The 12,017-nt window shown below is 35.2% G+C and overlaps 1 pseudogene; it reads right to left on the reverse strand.

The window, feature by feature from the left end:
• Positions 1–2,785: 2,785 nt before the first annotated feature.
• Positions 2,786–10,339, reverse strand: LOC120114665 (annotated as a pseudogene).
• Between the last annotated feature and the right edge of the window lie 1,678 nt (positions 10,340–12,017).

A 12,017-nucleotide genomic window follows, 5' to 3' on the forward strand; every position in this document is an offset into this window, starting at 1 on the left:
ACTATAGGGGGGAGCTAATATATACCTAAGCAAGCTGCATCGAGTGCAAATGGGTACATACCGCTGACCTATTGCTGAGAAAATACGCGAGAAAGAAGGCGTTTTCATAAGTTGTCGTGACTCGTGACAATTGACGATCAGTTTAGTAAAATGCAATTTAAGTCTTTCATATTTTTATTTAGCTTCCTTTTCATTTGTTCCATCTGTACGCTTTAAACGTTGAAGATCCATATTAATAAAGTCTTATTTTTTCTTGGGAAAACTGTATGATCAAAGGAGCCGCCATGAGCTGATAGACAGAAGCAAACATAATAGACAAAATCGGTTAAGAAACATGGAGTTTGCCTTGGAACGGATTACGGACTCATGTCAGCCCAAACAATTTCAGGCCATTAAACATTAAACCAATAGCTTTATATACTGATTTAGTTCGGTCAAGACATACTTACGGTAAACTCCTTGCAAACCCACCTGTCCAAAACGGTTGTGAAGAAGCAAACAATTGCTATCGATGATACTGAAAAGACTATCAACAAAGACTTTTTAGTTAACTTTTTATTAAAATAATCGAATGATGTTAGTATAAATAAATTTGATTAAATTAATTTAATGATGTTAGTATAAATAAATTTGATTAAATTAATATATTATACTTTACATAATAATTGTAAATAAATTCAATAATTTACAATATAAATTATTTTATTTTGTACGGACGAATGAGATTATTTTTTTTCCTTTTTGGGTTTGATTCAACGAATGGGATGGAACCTTGATAATGAAATATCATCTTAGCAATTTTCGCGGCTGCTAATGCTAGGAGAAAGTATTGACAATACAACTAATTTCTTTGGTACAGTTTGTGAAATTTCCGAATACCTAAAGTTTGATGGATTTGACAAGTTGGAACGTTAGCCATTCAGCATCTATGACCTGACCTCCAAAAACTTTGATTTTGACATAAATATACAGACAAACCTAGAATTCTGTCATCTTTTCATTTTTATTTACAACCTAATCTAAACATTTGAACTACAATTTTCGCTATCAATTTAATCTTGAGAAAATAACTTCAGTGACCGAAAATGTCTTATAATATACGATTTTAACCAAATTTTTTTGGATTTACGAAAATGACCAACAAATTCGCAACGCGAACTCTAATTTCACAACAAAGTTTCCAAATATGCAACCTGAATATGTAAATCGCAACGCGAATTTTAGTACTGTTTACCTATATCGGTAATTAGCGTTGCGAATTTGAAAATCGCATTGCGATAGTACTGTTTACCTATGTCGGTAATTAGCGTTGCGAATTTGAAAATCACCTTGCGAATTTGAAAATCGCATTGCGATTGTACTGTTTACCTATATCGGTAATTAGCATTGCGAATTTGAAAATTGAATTGCAATTTATCTATTATCGTTGCGATTTATATATTCGCATTGCGATTTTGGAACATGTGTTGCGAAATTAGAGTTCGCGTTGCGAATTTTTTAATCATTTTCGTAAATCCAAAAAAAATTGGTTAAAATCGTATATTATAAGGCATTTTCGATCACTGAAATTATTTTCTCTTTAATCTCTAATCGGATTGATTATATAAATTCACCTTCACTTGTCATCTTTCATGAAAACCAGTTGTTTGCCTTATCATAAATCTTCATTTCTTATTAGAATTTTTCTTGCTTGTGATAAGTTTAGGTCAAGGGTGGTTATTCATCCGAGGGTTATGGTATTTCTAAGACTTTATTATGATTTACATAAAAAATTTACAGATTATCCATAAAAATGACGGTGATAAGATTCAAACTTGACCAAATGTGACGATATTTTTTTTATCAACTTGATACAAATAATCTTTTGGTACAATTTCAAAATTATATTATATTTCTTTTTAAAATAAAAAGTATTGAACAACAAGTTCTACATAACATTTTAGCTTATAATCTGATGACAACCCTAAATATTAAAGAGAAAATGTATTAAAATTATTACATTATGTAAAAATAATTTTTAGTTATTAAAATTTTATAAATGATAAAATTGTCAATAAAGTTTTAAATAATCATCACATGGGTAATTGTCATTGAAAAATAACGTATATATTAATTATATTACTTTTTTCCAATAATGTAATAAGATCGATTTTCTTCTTGAGAGACATTCCGCCTTCAATTGACGGTAGAAAATATATTTGTGGGAGTGTAATTTATCTGATAAGTAGGCGGGCAGGAAAAGAGAGGCGATACCAAATGCACTTCACTTATCATATAGTGCAAAACTGGCATGGACATGGTAGGCTGTCGGTACCCTGTACTTGTTCTTGTACGGATACAAAAAATCGCTTTCAATGTTGAAAACATGAAAAAGAGGCATTCGCTGCAATCAATCAACATTCCAAAGATATAGTGGCGAACATCAAAGAACAAGTTGGTGGGTCGTTTCATTTTGATATAAGTAGAAAAATTAAATGGTTACTCTCACAATTTGTCAGCAAATTCGGCACATACATTTTTAGGTTATCCAAATATCTCATAAATCGTTACGTCTTCCCACTACTTTTTCAAATACAGATTTTGGTTTCGTCCATATTTTCTTCTCATGATTGATTTCCTCCAATTTGAGAAACGAGGTGTTTATTTACAAATTCTAAGGTTTGAACTTATCTTCTAAGAAATTCACCAATTGAGTACAGCACTAATACTATTTAATTAACAAATAAGATCTCGGAAAGCATTTACTATATATGTACAGTTATTTACTTGTTTTAAACAACATCTTTCATCTGGTTAAACACTTGTCGTCGTCGAGCGAAATGTTGCTGAGCAGAGCGAAGATGATTAAACCAAGGGAGACGAGGAAAGAAAATGCTGAGAGAAGCAGCATTACGAGATTTGCAATGCTCCCTTTCACTTCTTCTGCGTATTGCATGGAAGCCAGAGCCAGCACGGACAAGGGAAACGAATAAGCCCACCATTCCACATTGAACCTTTTCATTGATCTCTTAAACAGTGTTGGCCTGCAAACCTGTGTCAATGGTACTATTAAACTTGGCTTCACAAAAGGGATACCGTGTATGTCATTATCCTAACAGAGTAATTTTAATTAGCTTATCTTAATCAATTACTAGTGAAACGAAGAGGAAGAGAGAGAAAGAAGAGCATTTTTGAAGCGGTATCGAAAGAACCGACAATAGATTGCCAAGCCAAGCTCGCCATGCTTGGTGCAGCAAAGTACAAGAAAAATGCCGGCCTTAACTGCGTCGGGAGCCATCGGTGCCTGATAAACACTGGTATAGCGTCACGAAGAGCACCAAATAGTGTACTATCCCCAGTGAAAAGAGGCAGATGGCACTCTCTTTCCCACCCATATTTGCTGCTGCTTGTGCACCGACCAGGTTCCCTATAACAGACAAATGACTCGTCGGATTTGCAACAGCTCACAAAAAGTTTTTTCCTTTATTGAACCATTGGCCATAGATTTTAACATCCAGCACCACAATAGGAATCGCGAAAACCCACCACAGAAATGCATATGTGTAGGGTTTTAAAAAACGGTCCGCGATCGCGATTTTAGCTGCGATATAGCGGTTTGGCCGCCTTCCGAGTTACCTGCGACGGCGTAATAGCGTCCCGCAATAGTGTCTGCGACGGCCGCAATCACGGTAAATCCGAAATAACCAAAAACGCGACCGCGACCGCGATTTGAAACCCTACATATGAGTACGGGTTGTTGAAGCAAAAGAAGGTTGCCGATTGAAGCAAAAGAAGCCAAGAAATCGACGGAGCGAATAGCAGTTGACACCAACATGGTGCAAGAACTCCTCCTTCACAATCTTTAAGTGAAATAAGCATCTCAAAAGGTAAATAACGGAGAACAAAACAAGGGTAAAGAATGCAAAACACCAGAGGAGAGTAAAAGGTGTGGGATGAAACGTATGGAGGGCAAGTCGAAAAGTGCTGTATTATCGGTTGGTCCTATTAACGTTTTCCATAATAAAGCTTGGCCACCCAAAGATAGGCTTATCCTAAAATAACCAGCACGGAATTATTTTACGACGTTGGTGGAATTATTTTACGACGTTGGTGAATGATTCCTTGATACGCCACGCAACAGTGGTAGGGGCGTTGCTGCAACGATTTTGATGGGTAGAGGGTGTGCGCGAGTGGTGTGCGCTGGTGGTGTGGGATACAGTGTCCACCACGAGCTGAAGCTCAGTTTGAGATGTTACGGTGGCCATTGGCAGTAAAGCTGTCAACCTCGTATATGTAGGTGAGTGAACTCTGTTTTGGAATGGAGTACGAGTTTTGAGTAGATTTTCCTTGGTTGGCCTGCTGGGGATTTATAGAAATGGAATAAACGCTATACACGCCCGTTAAAGGATGGAATTTAAAATCAGGTAATCGTTTGAGGTTTCAATCGGATCTTGTTAGGTCAAGTTAAATCGAATATAGGTTATGTCAAGTTAATTTGATAGTTCGATTCGGATTAGGTCGATTTGGGTTAAATCAGTTTGGATCAATTTCATGTTGATTTGACATCAGATTCTGTTCAAGTTCGAATCATGTTAATTTTAGTTCGAATCAATGTCAGTTCAGGTCTGAAGCAACTAAATATCAGGTTAATTCAAGTTCGGATGGACTTCAGTCAAATTTCATTCAGATCGTGTCACATCATTTACAAGTAAAATTCAGGTCAAATTGAGTTCAAGTAGGGTCATTTTTGGGTTAATTATTTTTCGTCTTTCATAAACGGCGAATTGTAATTTGTAATTATGTATGATTTTAGAGTAAATTAAAAAATATATAAATAATTATGGGTTAAATTATTTTAAGGACTAAATTGAATAAACATAAAATTACAAATTAAAATTTAAATAAATTAAACAACACACATGGATGATGGATCAAATCAAAATAATTATAAAATATTAAGTTGAAATTAATATAAAAATAGACTAAATCGGATCCATTTAAAAAGTTGGTGAACAAAAGTTAGGGTTTGGTTATTATAATATAATTTTAAGGGTTAAATTGATTAAACAATAAATTACAAACTATAATTAAATAAATTAAACATGTAACACCAATCCGTACCTGACCCTGATACGAATCCGATGTGTTACCTTGACTTTTCAAAACTTTGACTTTTACAAAATCATGAAAATCTAAGCATTCATTAAAATAAAATCTAGTTTAGTTACATAAGTTTGACCAAAATAATACAAAATAGATCAGAGCATATGTAATTCACAATTTTGTCTACATTCCAACACGTTTAATATAACAAAATACATACTTTGCGAATTACTTCTGATTTGATCTGATCTGCTAGTAGAAGTATGCTGGCTTTGCAACTCCTAATTCTGACCCTTATGCTTTTTGGTACTTACGTGTGAAACAATCACACGCTAAGTCACATACTTAGTGATGCATAATATAAACATGTAATAATGAATTCATGAAACATGCAATCTTATATTTCCAACATGAAATTACAATTTCCATATATTTACTCAACCATAACATACATAATCTTGGAATACACAAATAATACATATCATCTTATGAGGTGTTTAATTCGGTTTATCTTTTGTATGCCCATGTACATTACTGAGAACCTGAGGTACGTGAGTACATTGAGGTTTTGCACATATATTGTCATCATAGCTCGTATAAATTCCCACTAGGAGTACATAAAATTTATCCCGAAGGACTATATATATGTCCCGAATGACCACTCCTTAAGGATCACATATATATTCCAAAGGACCAAATATGTGTCCCGAAGAACCACATATATGTTCCAAAGGATTACATATATATCCCAAAGGACCACATAGAACTCTCGACTCTTGGCATGCCAATTATACCTGCAGCTCTCATATCACATAACATGGGCTTAAATATTGATACGTTCCATATTTTCATATCTCTTCTATCATTTCTCATAACCACATCTCATATTTCACATGTACACATACGATCACTTTTCTTATAACATATAGCTTAGATTTGTTCTCTTATGTTTGCATACATCACATATCATATCATATTAAAGCATGAATAAGTTATGCATGTACTCATTATAATCATAACATATGCATGTACATGAATATGGAATCATGAAATCAAATATAGGAAATAGACTTATTACAACTCTTATTTCCATAAAACAACATCTATGGTATGCACTCACCTTAGCCTTACTTGATTCGAATCGATTCTATAACTTTATCTATCTCTCAACCGTTTCTAACTCTTCGATTGTTCCAGAACTTGCTTATGCTCGATATCTACATAATCATACATTTAATATGTATATCAGAATCATAGGTATTATAATTCGATCCTTAATAACTTAAGTTAAAAGAAAGGCTTAATTCAATTTTCCACTTTTAGTAGTATCGGTACCCAAGGTATGGTACTGATACTTCCCTAGCTGTGGTCTCGATACCGAGCTTGGGTATCGATACCCATTTTTGATTATGTAATCCTTATTTCAAAATGGTATCGGTACCCTATGTATCGATACTACCTCTTTAGGTATCGATACCCCTTGAATAACTTTTCTAATTTTTGGCTTATTATCAATATTGTTCAACCAGTATCGATATCTCTACTCTAAATATAACTCTTTTACCCTTTGAAGTGTTGGTACTGAATGAATCAATACTGATACTCATAGCCCAGAAATAACTTTTTATACCTGAAATTTACCAATATCAACCTAAACCTTTCATTCCTTCCCCCATTTCATACACTTAATCTCAACTACAAATCAATTTATATTCATATAACATACCCTTATCTTCAAAATCTCATTCTTTATCTTGAAATCAAGAATTCTACAACTTTTCTAACATGCTCTAATCTCAATTCTAACACTTCATATTCCTTAATCTAACTGATGACAAGTCAAATTTAGTATCAAACTTTACTTAATAACTCTCTTCCAATATTTCACTTATGAACCTCTTATCTTTAATTATCCCTAACTCCTTTATCTTTTGGTTTTAAGACAACTTAAGCTTTCCTTAAGCTTAAGTATCATCTAAGGAACATAAATCAAACTTAAATTCAATGAATAATCAGCTAGCAAGAAACTCATCTTAACCAATTTGGGGTGCACGATTGGAAGAAGAACGAAGGATGAAGAGAACTCTGGATATTTTCCTCCCCTTTTTCAAATCTCAACGTGTATATATATTATAACTTATACCAATTTTTAATTCATTTACTGGTCAAATGACCATTTTTCCATTCAAAACATCCTTCTTTGCTATTTAGTCCTACACAAAAGTTTCCATATAAGGCACTAAACTTTTCAATTTATCTACTTTAGTCAATAAATTATGAGATTTTATAATTTGATCACTAACTCGATGTTTGGGATGTTACAAATCTCCCTCTTCAGAAAATTTGTCCTCGAATTTTCATTGTACAAAGAGATGGGGGTACTGATTCCTCATGTCCTATTCACATTCCCACATTGCTTCCTCTACCTTGTGATTCCTCCATAACACCTTGACCAATGGAATCGTCTTTTTTCGTAACTGTTTCACCTCATGAGCCAAAATGTACATGTTCTTCCTCATGAGTCAGATCAGGCTGAACTTCTATCTCTTATGGTGAAACAATATGAGAAGGATCAGATCTATATCTCCGAAGTATTGAAATATGGAAAATATCATGAATCTTCTCCATTACAGGTGGCAAAGCCAATTGGTATGCCACTGGTCCTACTCTCCTAACAATCTCATAGGGTCCAATAAACCGGGGACTAAGTTTTCCTTTTAGTCCAAATCTTAGCACCTTTTTCCAAGGAGATACTTTTAGAAACACTTTATCTCTAACTTGAAATTCAATATCTTTCCTCTTAAGATCAGCATATGATTTCTGTCTATCAGCTATTGCTTTAAGATTGTTCTGAATCACTTGAACTTTCTCTTCCACCTCCTTAATCAACTCAGGACCAAGAACTTCTCGATCTTTCAACTCGTACCAATTCAGGGTGTACGACACTTTTTCCCATATAAAGCCTCATAGGGAGCCATCTTGATACTTGACTGGTAGCTATTTTTGTAAGCAAATTCAGCAAGTGGTAAGTATTTTTCTTAAGATCCTTTAAACTCAATCACACAGGCTCTTAACATATCTTCCAGAATTTTGATAGTCCGCTCAACTGTCCATCGGTTTGAGGATGAAATGCTGTGCTAAAATTTAATCGAGTTCCTAATGCTCCATGTAAAGTTTTCCAAAATCTCGATGTAAATATAGGATCTCAATCAGAAATAATCGAAACAGGTACACCATGAAATCGTATAATCTCCATGATGTAGAGTTCAACATACTTATCCATGGAGAAATCAGCGTATATGAATGAAATGGGCTGACATAGTTAATCTATTCACAATCACCCAAATGGAATCTCTTTTGTTCAAAGTCAATGGAAACCCTGCCATAAAATCCATCGTCACATTCTCCCATTTCCATTGAGAAATAGACATTGGTTGCAATAGTCCTGACAGAACCTGATGTTCAGCTTTGACTTGCTGGAAAGTTAAACACTTAGATAAGCATTTCGTAACATTCCTCTTCATTCTGGGCCACTAATATCGACTCTTGAAATCCATATACATCTTGTTTCCACCAGGGTGCATTGTCAATATAGGCTACAGTGAGCTTTTGTTAACATATCATTCTTCAATTCATCATCATCTGGAATTACCAATCTCTCTCGATAATATAGATTCCCATCAGACTTGATATCATAATATTTCATCTCTTTATTCTTTACTTATTGCAACTTCTTTAAAAACTTTTCATCTTTGGTTTGCAATTCTTTAATTTGATCCAACCATGTTGGTTTAAGCTTCAATTCTGCGCATATTGCACCCTCTCTGTCTAATGACAACATGGCATCCAGAGCTCGTAAGGATGCAAATGTTTTTTCGATTTAAAGCATCCGCTACTGCATTTGCTTTTCCAGGATGGAAATCGATTACCACATCATAATCCTTTAGAAATTCAATCCATATTCTCTGCCTTAAATTCAACTCTTTCTGGGTCATCAATACTTTAAGCTCTTATGATCTATGTATAAGTAACAACGTTCACCATATAAGTAGTGATGTCAAATCTTAAGAGCGAGTATTACTGCAGCCAACTCCAAGTCATGCGTTGGATAGTTCTTTTCGTGTGGTTTCAATTGTCAAGACGCATAGGCTACTACTTTGCCTTCTTGCATTAGTAAAAATCGAAGCCGTTATGGGACACGTCACTGTAAACCATATAGTTCTTACCAGACTCAGGTTGAACTAATACTGGAGCTTCTGTCAAAATTTTCTTCAATGTTTCAAAACTTTCTTGGCATTCCAGAGTCCAAGCAAATTTTACATCTTTTCTCATCAACCTAGTTAAGGGTAAAGCTATCATCGAAAAGTTCTTAACGAACCTTCAATAATAACCTGCTAGTCTTAGAAAACTTCAAACTTCCAACACATTCTTTGGAACTTCCCATTCTAGAATGGATTTTATCTTTTGGGGATCAACCCGAATTCCTTCTGCAGAAATTACATGTCCAAGGAATGTCACTTCATTTAGATAATTTGGCATATAGCTTCTTATCTTGTAAAATCTACAAAATTATCTTCAGATGTGTACTATTCTCTTCTTCTGAATTTGAATACACTAATATATCATCAATGAATACCACTATGAACTGGTTTAGATAGGGTTGAAATATTATATTCATCAGGTCCATAACAGTAGCATATGCATTTATAACCCCAAACGACATAACAATAAACTCATAGTGACCATATCTCGCTATAAAAGTCATTTTTAGAATATCTTTCTCTTGAATCTTCAATTGATGATATCCAGACTACAAATCAATCTTAGAGAAAATTGAAGCTCCCTTCAACTAAACAAACAAATCGTCAATTCTAGGGAGGGGATACTTATTCTTGATAGTCACCTTGTTGAGCTGCCTATAATCAATGCAGAGACGCATTAAACCATCTTTCTTCTTGACAAAAAACACTAGAGCTCCCTAGGGTGATACACTTGGTCTAATAAATCCTTTATACAACAATTCCTGTAACTGAATCTTTAACTCCAGCAATACTTTTGGAGCCATTATGTTTGGTGCCATTGTAATGGGCGTTGTTCCAGAAATTAACTCAATCTGAAATTCCACTTCTCTATCCGGAGGTAAACCTGGCAACTCTGCAGAAAAGACATCTCGGAACTCTCTAACTATAGGAATTTCTTCAATCCCTTTCTCCTTGGTTCTAATATCCAACACATTACAATGAAACCTTGACATCATTGTAACAATAACTTCTTTGCTGACATCACTGATATTACGTTTGCCAATGGATTCCATCTTTCACTAAACACTATAACTTCCAATTCTTCTAAACTGATCAACGTTACCCTCTTCAGTCTACAATCAATATTAGCATGATAACGATATAACCAGTCCATTTCAAGTATCACTTCGAATTCGTCAAAGGGTAATTCCATCAGATTAGCAGGGAATTCAATTCCCTGAATCCGTCTGGGACACCCCCGACACACTCTATTTACCCGAGCACTATGACATAATGGATTTGTCAATATTAATCACTATTAGTAGCTTCTAACTGAATTTTCAATTCCCACACCAATTTACTACTAAAGTAAGAATATGTTGAACCCGGATCAATCAATACTAAAACACTCTTATCATGCAATTAAAAAATACCTGCAATAATCTCTGGGTCATCACGATCGTCATTAGTCTTTAGTTTATAAACCCGAGCCGTCGAGCGTATCTCTTGTTTAGTAGAGGATTCAAGCTGACTTCTTCCTCTACTTCTTCCTCTCTGAGACATCGAAGCAGATCTATCAGACGGTGTAGATTCTCCACCCATCATTGGACAATCCCGGATAAAATATCTGGTGTCCTCACATTTGAAACAAGATCCAAAAATCATTCTACATACCCCAGGATGATTCTTTCCACAATGTTGCATTGTCCGAATTGACCCTGGTTAGATCTCCCAGTTTCAGATCCTACAGATTGAGTCTGTCTGGCTCTTATCGGATTTGATCCTCTAGCAGAGGATGCAACTGACTTAGATCTTGCATGGGGTTGAGAACCACATCTCTGCCCCTTTTTGATAGTGTAGAACTCGAAGAAGCACCGTTGTTTTAGACGTCTGGGCTCTTTGATCTACAAACCTTTCATTCTGAGCTCTTTCTAGAGCTTCACACGATTAACTAATTCTTGGAACGAGGACAGATTTAACACAATCAACATCTCTTTCAATCGAGGACGCAGCCTTCTACAAACCATTCACAAGCATCATTCTCTGTTGGAATAAGTTCAACAGCAAAGCGACTTAAATTGTTGAACTCATACTCATATTCATACACTGTGTGATTCTATTGCTTCAGATTCATAAACTCTTACTTCATCTGTCGAATAAACTGATCTCCTATATACTTGTGCTTGAATTCCTCTAAAAACAAGGACCAGGTCACCTGATCACTGGTCATCCTCAGATTAACATTTGTCCACCATATTCTCGCTTACCATCGGAGAAAGGAGACCACTCCATCCAGCTTCTCCACATCAGAACAGTGGAGCCCATCAAGCATTATCTTCACATCATTGAGCCAAAGGTTTGCAGTAACAGAACCTTCCTCAGTTTCACCCTTAAATTCTGGAGCTCCTAATCCCTTCAACTCCTTCGCAACATTCATTCTTTGAGTTGAGGAGGTAGGAGGTTGGAAACGTGCCAGGATAGCATCCAACGTTCTGAAAAAAACATCTTTATCTCCTACAGGCACTCCAGAATGTGTCTATTCTTCACCTTGCCTGACCAGGGAAGGTGAATTACTTCTCTCAGCGGGTCTATCATCTCCCGCTTCACTTCGGGAGCTATCGTGTCTGGACATCTAATAAGACATAACCATATAATTCTATTAGCAAAACATCATACTCGTTACCCTATAAGATC

This window comes from Hibiscus syriacus, unplaced genomic scaffold (assembly GCF_006381635.1).
Source record: "Hibiscus syriacus cultivar Baekdansim isolate YM2019G1 unplaced genomic scaffold, ASM638163v2 tig00110239_pilon, whole genome shotgun sequence".
NCBI lineage: Eukaryota > Viridiplantae > Streptophyta > Magnoliopsida > Malvales > Malvaceae > Hibiscus > Hibiscus syriacus.